Genomic DNA, 21,634 nt, shown 5'->3' with positions numbered 1-21,634 from the left:
GAACCCTGTCATCACAATGCATCATGCCCATAATCATAATGCTTAAGGCAATTGTCATCACAATGAAATCAAAATGCTACATAACCTCTGTCATCACAATGCTCCACATCGTTGTGATCACAATATTCCATAACACTTATCATCACAACACCCCATGACGCTCATAATCACAATTATCCATGGTCTTCTCATCACTATGCTCCATAAAATTTGTCATCACAATGCTCAATACACTTGTCATCACAATGCTCCCTGACGCTTGTCGTCAGTATACTCCTTGAACACTGTCATGACAAGGGTCCATGCCTTTTTCATCACAATGATCCATGCCCTTTACATCAAAATGCTCCAAGACACCTGTAATCACATTGTTCCATACACTTCTCATCACAGTGCTCCATGACACATTCATCAGAATGCTCCATGTCCTGCTCTTCAAAATGCTCCATGCCCTTGTCATAACAATGCTCAAAGACGCCTGTCATCACAATGCTCCATGCCCCTTTTCATCAGAATACTCCATGAGACTTGTCATCACAAGTCTCCATGGTCTTCTCATCACAATGCTCCAAGACTTTGTCATCACCATGCTCCATTACCTTGTCATCACAATGTTCCATGACCCCTGTCATCACAGTACTCCATGATCATTTTCAGCCTAATGCACCATGACCTTCTCATCACAATGCTCCATGATCAATATCATCACAATGCTCCAGGACCACTGTCATCACAACACTCCATTACCCCTGACAACACAGTATTCGGGGACTCTTGTCATCACAATGCTCCATGACACCTGTCATCACAATACTCCATGAACATTTTCAGCCCAATGTTCCATGACACTTGTCATCACAATGATCCATGCCCTTGTCATCCCAATGCTCCATGACCCCTGTATTCACAATGCTATGTGACGCATGTCATCACAGTGGTCCATGACACCTGTCATCACAATGCTCCATGCCTTTGTCAGCAAAATGCTACATGACATTGTCATTACAATGTTCTATGTGCTTGTCATCACAATACTCCATTACCATTGTCTTCAAAATCCTCCATGAACCTTGGGATAACATTGTTTCATGCCCTTGTCATCACAGTGCTCCATGATCCTTGAAATCAAAATGATTCATGACCGGTTTCATCACAATGCTCCAAACACTTGTGATCACAATGTTCCATAACACTTGTCATCACAACGCTCCATGATGCCTGTCATCACAATACTCCATGCCCTTTTCATCACAATGCTCCATGACCTTTGCCACCACAATTCTCAATACACTTGTCATCACAATGCTCCCTGACACTTGTCGTCAGAATGCTCCATGAACCCTGTCACAAAAAGGCTCCATGCCTTTTTCATCACAATGCCACATGCAGTTTTCATCCCAATGCTCCATGCCATTGTCATCCAAATACTCCACAAGCTTGTCATCAGAATGCTCCATGACCCTTGTCATCACAATTCTCCATGCACTTACCAGCACTATGCTCCCTGACTCTTTTCATCACAATGCTCCAAGCCATTGTCATCACAATGTTCCATTACATTTGTCATCAGAATCCTCCATGACACTTGCATCACAATGCTCCATGCCATTGTAATCACAATGGGCCATTACATATGTCCTCACAATGCTCCCTGACACCTGTCTTCCAATACTGTATGACCTGGTCTTCACAATGCTCCATCCCCTTGTCATCACAATGCGCCATTCCAACTGTCATTGCAATAATCCATGAAACATATTAGACCAATGATCCATGCCCTTGTCATCACAATGCTCCATGCCCTTGTTATCACAATGCTCCATGACCCCTGTCATCACAATGCTCCGTGACTCCAGTCATCACAGTGCTTCATGACCTTTGCCATCACAATGGTCCATGCCCTCGTCATCAACAGTCTCTGTGACCTTTTTAACCATAATGCTCCATGAACTTTTCATCACAATGCTCTTTGACCCTTGTCATCACAATACTCTATGCCTTTCTCAGCACAATGCTCCAAGACCGTTGTTATTACAATGCTCCATGTGCTTGTCAGCACAATGCTCCATGACACATATCATCACAATTTGCCATGTGCTTGTCATCAAGTGCTCCACAATCTTGTCATCACAATGCTCCATAAACCTTGTCATCACAATGCTCCATGCACTTCTCAACAAAATGCTCTCTCTCAACTGATATCACAATGTTTCATCACTATTCATCACAATACTCCCTCAGCCCTGTCATCACAATGTTCTATGACTCCTGTCATCACAATGCTACATGCACTTATCATCACAATGTTCGATGACCCCTGACATCACATTGTTCCATAACCCCTGTCATCAAAATGCTCCATGACCCTATTCATCAAAACGTTCCATGTCCCCTGACATCACAATGTTCCATGACCCCTGTCATCACAATGCTCCATGCCCTTTTCATCACAATGCTCCATGCCATTGTCATCACAATAATCCATAAGCTTGTCATCCGAATGCTCCGTGACACTTGTCATCACAATGCTCTATATGCACTGTCATCACAATGCTCCATACCCCTTGTCATTACAGTGCTCCATGACGCTCGTCATTCACAATTATCCATGGTCTTCTCATCACAATGCTCCACGCCCTTGTCATCTACATGCTCCATGACACTTGTCATCTCAATGCTCCATGGCCACTCTCATCACAATGCTCCATACCCCTTGTCATTATAGCGCTCCATGACGCTCGTCATCACAATTATCCATGGTCTTCTCATCACAATGCTCCACGGTCTTGCCATCACAATGCTCCATGCCCTTGTCATCACAATGCTCCATGACCCTTGTCATCACAATGCTCCAAGCCCTTATCATCACAATGCACCATTACCTTTGTCATCACAATCCTCCAAAACACTTGGCATCACAATGCTCCATGCAATTGTCATCACAATGGAACATGAAATATGCTATCACAATGCTCCCTGACACCTGTCTTCACAATACTCCATGACCTTGTCATCACAATGCTCCATGCCCTTGTCATCACAAAGTGCTATGCCCACTGTAAACACAATTATCCATGAAACTTGTCAGACCAATGCTCCATGCCCCTGTCATCACAATGCTACATGACACCATTCATCAAAATGCTCCGTGTGTCCCATCATCACAAGGCTTCATTACCTGTGTCATCACAATGGTCAATGCCCTCATCATCACAAGGCTCTGTGAAATTTGTCACCACAATGCTCCATGAACTTTTCATCACAATGCTCCATGTCACTGTCATCACAATTCTCCATGAACGCTCTCATCACATTGTTCCATGACCTTGTCATCACAAAGCTCCATGATGCATGTCATCAGAATGCTCCATGGCCTTCTCATCACAATGTTCCATGCCCTTGCCATCACAAAGCTCCATTAGCCCTATCATAACAATGCTCCATGACCCCTGCCATCACGATGTTCCATGGACTTGTCATCACAAGGCTCCATGACGATTCTCATCACAATGCTCCAAGACCCCTGTAATCACAATGCTCCATGCCCCTTTTCATTTCAATGATCCATGAACCCTGTCATCACAATGCACCATGCCCATCATCATAATGCTTCATGCTATTGTCATCACAATGAAATCAGAATTCTCCATGACCTCTGTCATCATAATGCTCCAAACCATTGTGATCACGATGTTCCATAACACTTATCATCACAACACCCCATGACGCTCGTCATCACAATTATCCATGGTCTTCTCATCACAATGCTCCATGACCTTTGTCATCACAATGCTCAATACACTTGTCATCACAATGCTCCTTGACACTTGTCGTCAGTATGCTCCATGAACCCTGTCATGACAAGGTTCCATGCCTTTTTCATCACAATATTTCATGCCCTTGTAATCACAAAGCTCCATGATGCATGTCATCAGAACGCTCCATGGCCATCTCATCCCAATGCTCGATGCCCTTGTCATCAGAATGCTCCACGACTCCTGTAATCACAATGCTCCATGCTCCTTTTCATCAGAATATTCCATGAGACTTGTCATCACAAGTTTCCATGGTCTTCTCATCACAATGCTTCAGTACCTTGTCATCACAATCCTCCAGGATCCCTGTCATCACAATACTCCATGAACATTTTCAGCCCAATGCTCCTTGACCTTCTCATCACAATGCTCCATGACCCCTGTGATCTCAATGCTCCATGACCCCTGTCATCACAACGATCCATGAACCCTGACAACAAAATGATCCGGGACTCTTGTCATCAAAATCCTCCATGCCCTTGTCATCCCAATGCTCCATGACCCCTGTAATCACAATGCTCCATGACACTTGTCATCACAGTGCTCCATGAACCTTGTCATCACAATGCTCCATGCCTTTGTCAGCAATATGCTACATAATCTTTTCTTCAAAATGCTCCATGCGCTTGTCATCACAATCCTTCATGACCCTTGGGATCACATTGCTTCATGCCCTTGTCATCTCCCTCTTGCCGTTCTGGTTTTTACAGATTTTCAGATGTCCCTTTTGACCCGTGGGAAGTGACAATTCTTTGTAGTGTGGATTTGCATTGCACTCTTGCTAGATTGACCAAAAAGGGCATATGCGTTTTCTCCTGAATATATTCAGGAGAAAAGGCATACGCCCTTTTTGGCCAAGTGCATCATTGTCAAAGTTGTGATTATTTTCCTGTGCTTTAAAGGTGATTCCAATTTACCTCTTGAAATATGTTTTGTGCAATTCTGCCTCATTTTCAAGTCAGCTTCGTTGCCTTCCCTAAACAGATTTTTGGAAGAGAGTAGTCCTTTATAACTCTGTAGTTTTGTGAATTGCTGTGCCCGTGAGCTCCAATTTTCAAATCCCATTTTTGGGAGCTGACCGCAAATCCACAATTTTGCTTCAGGACCTATACTTGTACCAAGGCTGGCTATACTGTTCCCTGTGGGTGGCTGAGGCTTTGGTTAATTCTTCTTCCTGACGGGAAATTAAAGTGACATGTGCCCGTCGAAATGCCTACGTCTACTCTCTGATTTGTTCTCCCTCTTCCCTTTCATCCTTTGCACAATTAGCAAACTGTGCGAACGAGGAGGTTATAGGGGCTGGCTCTCCTAAGTTGGGAGATTGATAGTAAAGCAGTTGCAATGCCAAACTGGAGCACAAGGAGTGGAAAAATTAGGAGACTTTTAGAAACCTTTCGCCATCACAGGGTGTCCATGCTCTAGGTTTCCCATACACGTTATAACTGTAGTGATATTCCTTTCTACCTGGAGATTTGGGATCCATGGAATGGTGGCATGCATTACTACTTTAAAGGGTCTGCATTTTCTCTCCTAATCTCCAGTCCTCTCAGTCCCAAGTGTCCAGCCTTATGTCTCATCCAGCTGTCTTTGCAGAGAGGGTCATTCCCGGTTTCATCAGAACCCCTGAAGGAATTGTGTAAGAATTTCGCTTTTTTTGTGTGTGTGTTTTTGAAATTCATTTTTATAATGGGGTTGAGCTGATTTTCACTGACGTATTTATGCCGGTCCAGACACACTTGATTCCCTTACGGAGACATATCAATACATAGGTTTTAAGATTCTTACTAGTCAGATATATTCCTCTGCAGGGAATAGGGGTTTTGAGTCCCATTCACTGAGGAAGGGGTAGGTCTCGTCTATTCTGTATTTGGTTTATGGAATGGTACCTGTGCTAATATCAAACTCTGATTTTATGCATCACCCCACCTCTCCTTTCCCATTGAACAGGCATAAGAGTGTTTTCTAAATGTGAGACTCTGTTCTCTTTCTTAATTCAGTTCATGTGTTTTGATGTTGACATTCCCTCTGTAAGTGATATCTTATGATAAGATTCTTTTTCTGTGTGACTAATTTCACTTAGAATCATCATACCTAAATCCACTCTTTATGCTGCTACTGGCCTTATGACATTGATTTCACGTCTGAGTGATATTCCATTGTACAAAATTACCACAAGTTATTTATGCATTTCTCTTTTTCCTGGGATATTTAAGGTGTACCGAAGTTGAGGTTCTTGTATGCAGAGCAGCCCTAAATTTTGGGGTGCCTGTGTCTTGTCAATATTTAGTCTTCCCAAGTTATATGCCCATGAGTTGAAGTCCCCTTTCCTCCGGGGCTTTGTATTTAAATGTTTTAGGAAACAGCATACACTTCTTCAGAGTGGCTCTTGGATATTTATACCCCACCCATCAGCGTGACTAGGCTCCCTGTTCTCCATGACCTCTCCAGCATTTCTGGTTTGTACACATTTTTTGGATGGCCTTTCTGATCAGTGGACATTGAGACTTCTTTGTTGTGCGGATTTGCATTTACCGCTTGCTTGGTTGGCCAAAAACTCTGTATGCGTTTTTTTCCTAAAGATATTCACGAAAAAAATGCATACACCCTTTTGCCCAACTGCATCATTTGAGAAATTCTGCTGCTTTCCATATGCTTTAAATGTGAGTACAATCTACCTTTTGAAATCTGTTTCCTGCAATTCTGCCTCTCATTCAGATCCTCTTCGTTGCCTTACCTGAATATATTTTTCGACGTTGGTTATCATTTATATCTTTGCACGTCTTTGAATTGTCTGCCCCTGAGCTCCATTTTGCAACTCGTTGTTTTTGTGAGCTGGCCGCCAAACCTTTGGATTGCTTCTGGCCCTATTCTGGTTCTGAGGAGGCAGGCTGAGCCTTTGGTTAATTCTTCTTCCTAATGGGAAATTAGAGTGACATGTGCCTGTCAAAACTCCTACAGCTAATCTCTCATTGGTTCCCCCCTTCCCATTTATCCTCTGCACAAATTGCAAACTGTGTGAAACAGGAGGTTAAAGGTGCTTATTCTCCAAGTGGGGAGATTGTTAGTAATGTGGCTGGAATGGCGAACCCCAGCACCAGGAGATCAAAAATGAGGTGCATTTTAGACACCTTTCCTGAGCACACGGTGTACATTCATCTCGGTTTCCCAGGCATGTTTTTGCTGTCAGAAGATTCCCTTGAACCTGCCTATTTTGGACCCATGGAATGGGTACCAGGCAGTATTAATTTAAAAGGTCTGCATTTCCTCACACAGCCTCTCTAACATCTCTTAGCCTGTATAGCTTCCAGCCTTATATATCATCCTGCTGTGGGTCTACATGTGTTCAATCCCTGTTACATTGTAGCCCTTCAACAACTGTTGTAAGAATTTTTGTCTGTCTCACTGTTTTTATAAATATTTTAAAATTTATTTTTATATTGGTTACAGCTGATTTTCAAAGCTCTGTTTTTTGCTGCTGTACATCCACTTGATTCATGTACTGAGAGACAACAATAAATTATTTTTCAGATGCTTACGAGTCATATGTATTATTGTCCACTGACTTGAGTGGGCTGAGTGCAGTTCTTTGAGGTACTGTGTAGGCCTTGTCAGTTATTCAATTCGGTACTTGGAATGGTATCTTTGCTTATTTCAACCTCCTGGATAATACCTCACCATTCCCCACCTTTCCCATTTAGCAGCCTTATGTCTATTTTCTACATATTTGACTATGTTTCTGTTTTGTAGTTTATTTCATGTGTAGCCATTTTTGATTCCACCTTTAAGTGACATCTTATGATATGTGTCTTTTTCTTTCTGACATATGTCACTTAGAATGATCGTATGTAACTCCTCCAGAGTTGTTACAACTGGCCTTATTTCATGGATTTCTGGATGAGTAATATTCCACTCTACATAAGTACCCCATCTCTTTTATCCATTTTATCCTTCCAGGGACATTTAGGTTATATCCAAGTGGAGGCCCTTTTTAACAGAGAGGTGGTAAACGTTGGCGTGCCTGTTTTCTGTCCATTTTTGTTTTTCCCAAGGTATACGCCCATGAGTGCAAGTGCCCTATGCTCTGTAGCTCATTTTTTAGATGTTTTAGCAAACACAATACACTTCTCCAGAGTGGCTGTTGGCAAATTACATTTCCACTATCAACCTCACAGTGCTCCCTTTTCTCCTCGCCCTGTCCTGCATTTCTGGTGTTTACACTTTATGAGGATGGCCCTTCTGACTGATGTGAAGTGATACATTTTGTAGTATTGATTTCCAGTGCCCACCTGTTTGGTTGGATAAAAAGTGTGTATGGCCTTTACTTGAATATATTCAGAAAAAAATGCATACGCCCTTTTGGGCAAACTGCATCATTGGCGATGTTCAGCCCCTTTTCTTGTGCTTTAATGGGGAGTCCTTTCTACCTCTTCAAATCTGTTTCCTGCCACTCTCCCTTGCTTACAAGTCCTTTCCTGTGACTTACCTCAATATATTTTTCGACAATAGATATTTTCAACTCTGCAGTTTCATGAATTTTAGTGCCCCTGAGTTCCATTATTCAACTTGTGTTTTTGGAAACTGGACACAAAACAGCAGGATTGCCTCTAGCCCTATTCTGTTTCCGTGGGCAATTCTAGCCTTTGATGAATTTGTCTTCCGGATTGGAAATTAGAGTGGCATGTGCCTGTCCGAACAACTAAGACTTGCCTCTAATTTTTTCTCATCCTTCCGCTTCATCCTCTGGACAAATTCCAAACTGTGTGCAACAGGATGTTTACGGTGCTGATATCCCCAAGTGAGGAGATTGTCAGGAAAGATGCTGGAGGGGTGAACCCGAGCACCAGGCGATGAGGAGATGAGGTGCCTTTTCCAAACTCTTTACGATCAAACGGTGTACCATCCTCTAGGTGTGACAGGCATGTTTTAGCTGTAGGAAGGGTCCCGTGCATGTAAGGAGAACACCAGGGATTTTTCCAAATCAGTGTCTCCCCGAACCCCAAATTGGGGAATTTTTAAGCTACGGCTACACGTATGTCCATTAAGGGCCTTGGGAAATAGGCAGAGCCCAAACTTTAGATGATTGAAATCTTCAGGGTCAGAAGTGTTCACCATCGGCCTTGCTTAGGTTACATTTTATCTGTCATTGATAGATGCTGTCAATAAAAATATCGATTCTTTTTCAGATTATTTCCCCTTATAGGTTATTGCAAAATATTCAGTGTAGTTCCCTGTGCTATACAGTAGTTCCTTGTTGATGATCTATTTTATACATAGCAGTGTGTATGTGTTAATCCCAAACTGTTAATATATCCCTTCTCCTACCTTTCCCCTTTGGTAATAATAAATTATAAGATTTTATACTTCTCAGAAACGGGGGAGCTGAAAGAGAGGTATCCTTTTCAATGGAAAAGCATTCAAAACAAGATTGAAGCTTCAGCCAAGAGTATTCGATGTACATCCATGGAAATCAATCACTTCATTTCTCTAATGTTGACCTGACAAATACGACAGACGTCTTCACTGAACTTGCTTATAGTAAAGTGATGGAAATATCAAAGGTAAGTCTTAGAAACATCTTATTTTACCCGAGCATTATACACTGCTCTATGTAAACTACAGTTTGGCTCACACATCTGTTCATTGAAGTTACAATGTTCTCAATTTCTGTTACTGATCCTCCAGAGTGGACCCCAACAGGAGTCCCCATGCCCAGTGTCATTGGAACCAACAGATCAAGACTGAGTTTGGTTCAGAAGCAAAGGAAACATTATTTTTAAAACAGAATGGAGGGGTGAGAGCGTGCACTCCCACAAGGGCTGTGGGATGGGATGCTGTGTAGGGATCCCGGCAGCATCCTTGGGTGGGAGGGGATGGAGCTCTCGAGGGCTGGGTTGGCTGCAGCTCAGGCTCTAAGCCATGGAGTCTGCATGGGAACCCGCTAGCTGAGGTGTCGACCCAGCCATTCTGCACTAGGAAATCGGGTCTGAAGTGCCGGGTGTGGGACCTCTGCATGCGGAACCCTAGGAGCACGTGAAATTAGACAAAGCACAAAGAAAAAACAGGTTAGACTTTATTTTATTGCCCAGATTCTCTTTTTATCTCCCAGGAATTTTTAATGAATGTTGCCGGAGACAAACACCTCCTCTGCTTTTTGTTCCGTTCCTCATTCTTGGGGTGTTGACTGTGCAGACCCCTCTTTTGTAAGTGCTTCATGCTGTGGTGGGAGCCCTGATACCTGGGGGGAGGGGCAAAACATCTCCCCACCAGCCTCCAGGTGAGGTTGATTGTCCCAAGGCCTCCTGCCCAACTTCTCGTCTGCCTGAGCACCAGCACTGGAAGTGTTACAGATTCTAATGACCTTTAATGGTCCAGGAAAGAGATGAGCAGAGATGCAGCAGTGGCAGGTTTCACCCCACCCCACATTTGTTTGGCGACCTTAGGCTGACGGTTTTTGCCAGCCTAGATGCTCTGACCAGTAGTCTGTGCTTTCTTTAATTAGGTCCCTGAATTAATGTACAAACAGCACCATGTGTCAGAACGCTGGCCGCGCAACTCCCAGACAGTCCAGGGTCAGTTGTGATCCAGGACCATGACGTCCACTGAGTCAACGGCCTTTATAAGTAGCCAGCAGTCCAGCCGGTCATATTGGCCACCATCATCGCGGTGTCTGTAGGGTTTTCTATGGTGAAAGCGTGATATACGTTTCCCCCGCCAAGCTTATTAGCTCCCCTCTGGGTGCAGGAAGTCCTGCAAGCAGTAGTCTGCTCTTTCGGGGCACAGCCTTGTTGTTTTCTGAGAGAAACTCCAGGTCAAGTGATGGTCACACGAGTCATCTTGGTGGCCCGTTGCTCCCGTTTGTCTCTCTGGAGGTTGGAGTTGGAGGGCCTCCTCACTCGAGGTCAGTGTGCCCAAAGAGTGACCCCTGCAACTTCAGGGCATGATGGGTGGTTAGGATCACCACGTGGGGTCCTTTTCCCTTAGGAGGGAGCTGGCCTTGCGGGCTGCTGATTTCCAGCTTTGTAGATACCCCAGTATCCTGGCCTGATGAGTCGGTGGGCAAAGCCCTTGGTGACCATAGTTTATCATACCTGAAGGGCATTCTTGTGTTGCTCCATTTCAAGTGGTCCCAGTTTTTGCACTAAGGCTCCAAGGACGATTAACCTTTGACCGGGTATGTAAAGGTCAAAAGGTTTAGCTAAATTAGGGAGTTCCTTGGCAAGGGTCTGAATTGACTGCTCTTTCCATTCTTGAAAGGCTGCTTCTGGATTCTATACAAAAGGATCATCATCTTTCTGTGTCAGTGTTTCATGTAGAGGCCCAGCTATTAGACTGTAGTTAGGGATCCAGATGCAGAAAACCTTGGCCTCCACAGGAACCCCTAAGCTGTCTTCTAGTTTTAGAAGAGGTAAGGCTGCAAATGGCTTCTTCCCTATCCTGGAATGCGTTTCTCCGAATATCTGTGAGAATGAAGCCCAGACATGTCACCTTAGCCTGGGATATTTGAGCCTTTTTCTTGGACACCTTTTATCCTTTCTTGGCTAGGTAGTTCAGAGGCGTCTTTAGTAGGCCTGGGGATCAGAATGTCATCTGCATATTGAAAGAGGGTTCCCTTTTACAGAGGTAGAACGTTTAGGTCTTTAGAGGACATTTCCCCAATGATGGTTTGGGGATTTTTGAACCATTGGGGCAGGACGGCCCAGCATTATTGCTTGTGTTGCATGTTGTTTCCTGCCACTCACAAGCCGAAAATTCTTGTGACTCTGAGATGAATGGAATACAGAAGAAGGCATCATTGAAGTCTAATACAGAATGCCATGGCCTGCTGGATGGTAGAATGAGCAGCAGGGTGTAGGAAATAGGAGCTACTGGATGTATATCCTCGGTGGCTTCACTGACTGTCCTGATATCCTTTACCAGGTCTCCAGCAGCCCATGGGGCTCTCGTGGTCAGGCCAATCCCAGGATATGGAGCTCACCTGGGCTGCACCCCCCACCCCACCGCCTACGGGGCTCTCGTGGTCAAGTCCCTCCCAGGGTATGGAGCTCACCTGTGCAGCTACCCAGCAGCCCATTGGGCTCTCATAGTCAGGCCCTTACCAGGATACAGAGCTCCCCTGGGCAGGTACCCCAGCAGGGCTGGACACACAGGAAATGTGCACATAGCCCACCTTGCAGAGAATCCCCAGCTCACCTGTCGCTCACAGCTGACACAGAACACCTCAGAGCAGGACTTGAACTAACAAACAGCAGCTCTGACAGGTCTGTGACCCTGGTTATCACTCTGTGCAGCCTCTCTCTGCCTGGTCTTCCAGACACTTCCAGTGCAGCCAGGGCACCAGGCCTCTGTCTCCACCCACCATCACTCCTCTCCCTGACTCCTGGGTTCCTCTCATTAGGATAGGGTCTTCTTGAAGTTGTTTTCCACTCATGGACCAGATAAAATGATAAGAAAACAAGCCGCAGCTGCAGCCCCTTGTCTAGCCTGACTCTCAAGGGCCCACACCTGTTCCTTGGGCCTGGCCCGTTTAGCAAAATTCAGTTTCTGCAACTGTGAGCCCCTGAGGGGTGAGGATTGGCTGATTTGGCAGCCTGACACTGCCTGCCAGCCCTCTCCAGGTGTGCCTGGGTTGAGGTCAATATAAACACCTCTCCAGTCATTAAGACCCCCTGTAGCTGTGCCTGACGCCATATTCTCTGCCCCGTCAGCAGTGTCGGGGCTGGGGTGGTGGGAGGGAGTGAGGGGCCGTGGCTTTGTGGGTGGCCCAGTGTGAGTGGGGCTCTCCTGGACTTTAAGCAGGAGTTGCCAGGCTGCCACCTGCTAAAGAAGAGGATGTGTCACCCATACCTGCCGCTGGACTTTCTCCCCAGGCAGAGGTGAGGAAGTAAAAAACAGTGGGGGCCGTGGCAGGAGAGGAATCTCAGGCAGGGAAATGGAAAGCTTCCAGAAGAGCATCTGGGGCCAGGACCATCCTAACTGGCCAGCAGGCACCAAGTCGGCCTACGTGCTGTCGCTGGTGTGGCTCCACAGCCCTTCCTCTAGGCTTGCAAGTGCTTGTACATATTCAGGTGTTTTACCTGGAAAGGGTGGGAAGAGTTCAGCTGCAGCAGGACTCGGGCTCAGCTCACATTTACTCACAGATGCCTCGACACAGTTCCCCAGCTTTGCAATGAGGATGCTCCTTGTGGGGGGGAGCGCTGCTGACTGCATGGGAGACGATTTCCCACCTCTGACCAACTTAAGAATTTTTTACCACTGGAGCTAGTGCCCTGATACGATTTTCCTCTGTATAACTGGTGGGTTCTGTTTTTTTTTTTTTTCTTTTTTTTCTTTTTGGTTCAAGGTAGATTTTATTTATTCCTCTTTTTTTAAATTTGGAAATATAAACATGGAAATAATGCATTAATATAAAGACATCTATGTGAAGGGAAAACTTTTATTCTGTTTTATTTTATTAAATGTTATTTATATATTTTTAATTTTTAAAAAATTATGTATTTCTTTTATACAGCAGGTTCTTATTGGATATCTATTTTATACATATAAGTGTGCACATGTGAATCCCAGTCTCCCAATTCATCCCACCACCACCCTCACATGGTGTTCCCCCCTTGGTGTCCATATGTTTGTTCTCTACATCTGTGTCTCTCTCTCTGCCCTGCAAACCGGTTCATCTGTATCATTTTTCTAGGTTCCACATATATGCATTAATATACAATATTTGTTTTTCTCTTTCTGACTTACTTCACTCCGTATGACAGTCTCTAGATCCATCAAGGTCTCTACAAATGACCCAATTTCATTCCTATGTATGGCTGTGTAATATTCCATTGTATATAAGTACCACATCTTTATCCATTCGTCTGTCTGTGGGCACTTAGGTTGCTTTCATTACCTGGCTATTGTAAATAGTGCTGCAATGAACACTGTGTTGAATGTGTCTTTTTGATTTATGGTTTTCTCTGGGTATATGCCCAGTAGTGGGATTGCTGGATTATATGGTAATTCTATTTTTAGTTTTTTAAGGAACCTCCATACTGTTCTCCATAGAGACTGTATCGATTTACATTCCCAACAATAGTGGAAGAAAGTTCCTTTTCTCCACACCCTCTCCAGCATTTGTTGTTTGTAGATTTTCTGATGATGTGACGTGATACCTCATTGTACTTTCGATTTCCATTTCTCTAATAATTAGTGATGTTGAGCAGATTTTCATGTGCGTACTGGCCATCTCTATGTCTTCTTGGAAGAAATGTCTATTTAGATCTTCCATTTTTGTATCGGGTTGTTTGTTTTATTAATATTGAGCTGCATGAGCTGTTTATATATATTGGAGATTAATCATTTGTCCATTGATTCGTTTGCAAATATTTTCTGCCATTCTGAGGGTTGTCTTTTTGTCTTGTTTGAAGTTTCCTTTGCTTTGCAAAAGCTTTTACGTTTCATTAGGTCCCATCTGTTTAGTTTTCTTTTTTATTTCATTACTATAGGAGGTGGATCAAAAAAGATCTTGCTGTGATTTATGTCAGAGTATCCTTCGTAAGTTTTCCTCTCAGAGTTTTATACTGTCCGGTCTTACATTAAGGTCTCTAATCCATTTTGAATATATTTTTATGTATGGTGTTGGGGAGTGTTCTAACTTCTTTCTTTTACATGTAGCTGTCCATATTTCCCAGCACCAATGATTGAAGAGACTGTCTTATCTCCATTGTATAGTCTTTCCTCCTTTGTCATAGATTAGTTGACCATAGGTGTGTAGGTTTATCCTTGGGCTTTCTTTTTTTTTTTTTTTTCCTTTTACACGTTTATTGGAGTATAATTGCTTTACAATGGAGTGTTCGTTTCTGCTTTATAACAAAGTGAATCAGCTATACATATACAAATATCACCAGATCCCCTCCCTCTTGCATCTCCCTCCCACACTCCATATCCCACCCCTTTATGTGGTCACAAAGCACCGAGCTGATCTCCCTGTTCTATGTGGCTGCTTCCCAGTAGCTATCGGTGTTACATTTGGTAATGTATTTATGTCCATGCCACTCTCTCACTTCGTCCCAGCTTACCCATCCCCCTTCCGGTGTCCTCAAGTCCTTTCTCTATGTCTGTGTCCTTAATCCTGTCTGCCACTAGGTTCTTCAAAATCTTTTTTTTTTCTTCATTAGATTCCGTATATCTCTGTTAACATACAGTATTTGTTTTTCCCTTTCTGACTTACTTCACTGTGTAGGACAGATTCTAAGTCCATCCAACTCAGTACAAATAACTCAGTTTTGCTTCTTTTTATGGCTGAGTAATATTCCATTGTATATATGTGCCAGATCTTCTTTATCCATTCATCTGTCGATGGACACTTACGTTGCTTCCATGTCCTGGCTAATGCAAATAGAGCTGCAATGAACATTTTTGTACATAACTCTTTGAATTATGGTTTTCGCAAGGCAAATGCCCAGTAGTTGGATTGTTGTGTCGTATGGTACTTCTATTGTTAGTTATTTAAAGGAACCTCCATACAGTTCTCCCTAGTGCCCATATCAATTTAAATTCCCACCCACAGTGCAAATTTGTTCCCTTTTCTCCAATAAAGGCCTCTCCAGCATTTATTGTTTTGTAGATTTTTTTGATGATTGCCACTCTGACTGCTGTGAGGTGATACCTCATGGTAGTTTTGATTTGCATTTCTCTAATGATTAATGATGTTCAGCATCCTTTCATGTGTTTCTTGGTAATCTGTATATCTTCTTTGGAGAAATGTCTATTTAGGTCTTCTGCCCTTTTTTGGATTGGGTTGTTTGTTTTTGTGATATTGAGCTACATGTGGTGCTTGTAAAGTTTGGAGATTAATCCTTTGTCAATTGCTTCATTTGAAAATATTTTCTCCCATTCTGAGGGTTGTTTTTGCATCTTGTTTATGTTTTCCTGTACTATGTAAAAGCTTTTAAGTTTCATTAGGTCCCATTTGTTGATTTCTGTTTTTATTTCCATTTCTCTAGGAGGTGGGTCAAAAAGGAACTTGCTGTGATTTATGTCATAGAGTGTTCTGCCTATGGTTTCCTCTAAGTGTTTTATAATGTCTGGTCTTATATTTAGATCTCTAATCAACTTAGAGTTTATTTTTGTGTATGGTGTTATGGAGTGTTCTAATTTCATTCTTATATGTGTAGGGGTCCAGTTTTCCCAGCACCAATTACTGAAGAGACTGTCTTTTCTCCATTGTATATCCTTAGCTCCTTTGTCATAGATGAGATAGCCATAGGTATGTAGGTTTATCTCTGGGCTTTCTGTCCTGTTCCATTGATCTGTGTTTATGCCAGTCTACATACACTTGATTCCATTATGGAGACATATAAATACATAGGTTTCAAGGTTATTACCAGTCAGATGTATTCCTCTTCAGTGAATAGGGTGTTTTGTGTCCAGTTCATTGAGAAAGGAGTAGGTTTTATCTATTATATATTTGGTATATGGAATGGGATCTGTGCTAATTTCAAACTCTGCTTTTACACATCACCCCACGTCACCTTTCCCCTTAAGGAGGCATAAGTGTGTTTTCTAAATGTATAACTCTGTTCTCTTTTGAAATTCAGTTCATGTGTAGCCATGTTTACATTCCCTCTATAAGTGATATATAACAATAAGTTTCTTTCTCTTTGTGGCTCATTTCACTTAGCATCATCATACCTAAAGCCACTCATTAAGCTGCTATTGGCCTTATGACATTGATTTTATGTCTGAGTGACATTCCATTGTATATAAGTACCACAACATCTAAATCCATTTTTTTTCCTTTCCTGGGGTATTTAAAGTGTACCGAAGTCGAATTTCTTGTAAACAGAGCAGCCCTAAACTTTGGGCTGGCTGTGTGTTGTGGATTTTTAGTTTTCCCAAAATACACGCCCATGAGTGGAAGTGTGCTATGCTCTGTAGCTCTGTTTTGGAAAACAACATACAGTTCTCCAGAGGGGCTGTTGGCAATTTACATCCTGTCCATCAGCGTAACCAGGCTCCCTTTTCTCCATGGCCTGTCCTGCATTTGTGGTTTTTACACTATTTGCGGATGGCCCTTTTGATTGGAGGTAAGGCATACTTCTCTGTAGTGTGGAATTGCAATGCCTGATGGCTTGCTTAGCCAAAAAGGGCATATGCATTTTTCCCGAATATATTCAAGAAAATACACATACTCCCTTTTCAGCTAAGGGCAACATTGTCGAAGTTCTTTCGCTTTTCATGTGCTTTAAAGACGACTCCAATCTACCTCTTGAAATCTGTTTCCTTCAATTCTGCCTTGCATTCAAATCATCTTCACTGTCTTACCTCAATATATATATGGATGATAGTTGTCCTTTATAACTCTGCAAGTTTGTGAATTGCTCTGACCCTGATTTCCATTTTTCAACTCGCCTATTTGTGAGCTGGCTGCAATACCGCAGGATGGCTTTAGGCCCTAGTCTGGTTCCAGGGCTTCAGGCTGAGCCTTTGGTTAATTCTTCTTCCTGATGGGAAACTAGAGTGACATGTGCCCATGCAAACACCTACAGCTAATCTCTCATTTATTCCCCCTCTTCCTGTTCATCCTCTGCACAGTTTGCAAACTGTGCATAACAGGAGGGTAAAGGTGCTGACACTCCAAGTGGGGATGTTTTTAGTAATTCAGATGGAATGGTGAAGCCGAGCACGACAAAAGGAAAAATGAGGTACCTTTTAGAAAACGTTCCCAATTACACAGTGTACCATCCACTGGTTTTCCCATGCATGTTTTAACTGTAGGAAGATTCCCTTAAAAATGGAGAGTTGGGACCACTAGAACGGGTAGCACACAGTATTGCTCTAAGTGGTGTTCTTTTGCTCACACAACCTCAGCAATCTTGTCAGCCCCAAGTGTCCAGTCTTACGTCTCATCCAGCTGTGGGTGTAAAGATGGTCAATCCAGGTTGCATCACAGGCCCTGAAAGTAATTTTTAAAACTTTCTCACTGTTTCACTGTTTTTGCAATTTGCTTTTGAAATTTATTTTTATAAGTGGGTTTAACTGAATTTCAGTGCTGTGTTCATGCGGTTATACATAGACAGGATTCCTTTATGGAGACATGAGAATACATATGTTTTAAAATACTTAGAGTCAGACATATTCCTCTGCAATGAATAGGGGGTGTTGGGTCCAGTTCACTGTGCCAGGAGTAGGTGTTGTGTATTACATACATGGTTTATATAACGGTATCTATGCTAATTTAAAACTGTGGTTTTATGCATCACCCCACCTCGGGTTTCACCTTAAGGAGGCTGGAGATGTTTTCTAAATGTGTGACACTGTTGTGTTTGTAATTCAGTTCATGTGTAGTCATGTGTACATTCCCGATATGAGTGATATGTTATGATAAGATTAGTTACATTGTTATCTTTCCTAACTCAGTTCATATGTAGCCATGTTTACAGGACCTTTATAAGTGATATCTTATGATAAGTTTCTTTTTCTATGTGAATTATTTCAATTAGAATCATCGTACCTGAATCCACTCATTTTGCTGCTACTGGCCTTATGACATTGATTTCATGGCTGTGGGATATTCCATCGTATGTAAGTACCACAATTTCTTGAACCATTTTTGTCTTTCCTAGGATATTTAAGGTGTACCCAAGATGAGGTTCTTGTAAGCAGTGCAGCCGTAAATATTGTGGTGGCTCAGGCTTATTGATTTTCACTTTTCCCAAAGTATATTCCCTAGACTGGAAGTGCCCTTGGCTCTGTAGCTCTGTTGTTTACTTGTTTTAGGGAACACAATGCACTATTCCAGAGAGGCAGTTGGCAATTTACATCCCGCCCATCAGCATAACAATGCTCCCTGTTCTCCAGGGCCTGTCTTGCCTTTCTGGTTTTCACACATTTTGTGGATGTCCCTTTTGACCGGTGGGAAGTGATACTTCGTTGTAGTGCAGATTTGCATTGCCCGCTTCATTGCTTGGCCAAAAAGGGTGTATGCGTTTTCTCCTAAATATATTCAGGAGAAAACACATACGCCCTTTCTGGCCAAGTGCATCATTGTTAAAGTTGTGTCCCTCTTCCTGTGCTTTACAGGCAATTCCAAAGTACCTCTTGAAATCTGTTTCCTGCTATGCTGTCTCGCTTTCAGGTCAGCCTCGTTGCCTTCCATCAACAGATTTTTGGACGAGAGTTGTCCTTTATTACTCTGCCAGTTTGTGAATTGCTGTGCCCCTGAGCTCCATTTTTCAACTCGTTATTTGTAAGCTGACCGCAAGTCCAAAATTTCGTTGCAGGACCTATACCAGTTCCCGGCAGGGGGATGAGTCTTGGTTAATTCTTCCTCCCGTGCAATTAGAGTGACATGTGCCAGTCCAAATGCCTAACAGCTAATCTCTCATTGGTTCTCCCTCTTCCCTTCAATCCTCTGCCAAATTGCCAACCTGTGGGAACCAGGAGGTTAAAGGGGCTGTCTCTGCAAGTTGGGAGATTGATAGTATAGCAGTTGGAAAGTGAAACTGCAGCACAAGGAGAGGGATTATTAGTTAGGTTTTAGAAACCTTTCGTATTCACAGTGTTTCTATTCTCTACGTTTCCCGTATATGTTAAAGCTGTAGTAATATTCACTTCAACTTGGAGATTTGGGACCCATGGAATGGTGGCCACACATTTTTGCTTTAAAAGGTCTGCATTTGCTCACCCAATCTCACCAATCTTCTCAGAGCCAAATGTCCAGCCTTATGCCACATCCAGCTGTCATTGTAAATATGTTCATTCCAGGTTTCATCAGAGACCCTGAATGAATTGTAAAGAAATTCCTTGTTTTTTTGTTTTGTGTTTGAAATTCCTTTTTATAGTGGGTTGTAGCTGATTCTCACTGACATGTTTAAGCCAGTCTAGACACACTTGATTCCCTTACGGAGACATATCAATACATAGGTTTTAAGGTTATTACTAGTCAGATATATACCTCTGCGGGAAGTATGGGAGGTTGAGTCCCTTTCACTGATGAATGTGTAGGTCTTGCCTATTCCATATTTGGTTTTTGGAATAGTACCTGTACTACTATCAAACTCTGGTTTTACGCATCAACCCACCTCTGCTTCCCCCTTAAGAAGGCATAAGAGTGTTTTCTAAATGTGAGAGTCTGTTCTTTTTCCTAACTCAGTTCCTGTGTAGCCTTGTTTACAGGACCTTCATAATGATATCTTAGTATAAGTTTCTTTTACTTTGTGACTTATTTCACTTAGAATCATCATACCTGAATCCACTCATTTTGCTGCTACTGGCCTTATGACATTGATTTTATGGCTGACGGGTATTCCATCGTACATAAGTACCAAAATTTTAAAACCATTTTTGTCTTTCCTGGTATATTAAAGGTGTAGCCAAGTTGAGGTTCTTGTAAGCAGTGCAGCCCTAAACTTTGGGGTGGCTCTGTCTTATTGATATTCAGTTTTCCCAAGGTATATTCCCGAGACTGGAAGTGCCCTTGGCTCTGTAGCTCTGTTGTTAACTTGTTTTATGGAACACAGTGCACTCCTCCAGTGAGGCAGTTGGCAATTTACATCCCGCCCATCAGCATAACAAGGCAACTTGTTCTCCAGGGCCTGTCTTGCCTTTCTGGTTTTTACACATTTTGTGGATGTCCCTTTGGACCGGTGGGAAGTGATACTTCTTTGTAGTGCAGATTTGCATTGCCTGCTTGCTTGCTTGGCCAAAAACGGCGTATGCGTTTTCTCCTGAATATATTCAGGAGAAAACGCATACGCCCTTTTTGGCCAAGTGCATCATTGTCGAAGTTGTGCCCCTCTTCCTGTGCTTTACAGGCGATTCCTACGTACCTCTTGAAATCTGTTTCCTGCTATTCTGCATCGCTTTCACGTCGGCCTCATTGCCTTCCATCAACAGATTTTTGGACGATAGTTGTCCTTTATTACTCTGCCAGTTTGTGAATTGCTATGCCCCTGAGCTCCATTTTTCAACTCGTTTTCTGTGAGCTGAACACAAGTCCAAAATTTTGGTTCAGGACCTATACTGGTTCCCGATGGGTGGCTGAGACTTTGGTTAATTCTTCTTCCTGCCGGGAATTTAGAGTGACATGTGCCCGTCCAAATGCCTAACAGCTACTCTCTCATTAGTTCTCCCTATTCCCTTACATCCTCTGCAAAATTGGCAACCTGTGTGAACCATGAGGTTAAAGGGGTTGTCTCTCCACTTTGGGAGATTGATAGTAAAGCAGTTGGAAAGTCAAACCGGAGCACCAGCAGAGGGACTATTCGTTGAGTTTTAGAAACCTTTCGTATTCGCAGTGTGTCCATTCTCTAGGTTTCCCGTACATGTTATAGCTGTAGTAATATTCCCTTCAACCTGCAGAGTTGGGACCCATGGAATGGGGGCCATGCATTATTTCTTTAAATGGTCTGCATTTGCTCACCCAACCTCATCAATCCTCTCAGTCCCAAGTGTCCAGCCTTATTGCACATCCAGCTGTCATTGTAGATAGGGTCATTCAAGGTTTCATCAGATACGCTGAAGGAATTGTAAAGAATTTCCCTGTTTTTTTGTTTTGTTTTTGAAATTCCTTTTTATAGTGGGTTTGAGCTGATTCTCGCTGCCATGTTTATGCCAGTCTAGGCACACTTTATTCCCTTATGGAGACATATCAATACATAGGTTTTAAGATTCTTACTAGTTAGATCTATTCCTCTGCGGGAAATATGGGGTATTGAGTCCCTTTCACTGAGGAAGGTGTAGGTCTTGTATATTCCATAGTTGGTTTTTGGAACAGTAACTGTGCTTATATCAAACTCTGGTTTTATGCATCACCCCACGACTCCTTCCCCCTT

The sequence above is a fragment of the Mesoplodon densirostris genome, unplaced genomic scaffold (assembly GCF_025265405.1).
Source record: "Mesoplodon densirostris isolate mMesDen1 unplaced genomic scaffold, mMesDen1 primary haplotype scaffold_41, whole genome shotgun sequence".
Taxonomy (NCBI): Eukaryota; Metazoa; Chordata; class Mammalia; order Artiodactyla; family Ziphiidae; genus Mesoplodon; species Mesoplodon densirostris.
The sequence above is the reverse complement of the archived record's forward strand: the minus strand, read 5'-3'. Positions refer to the sequence as shown.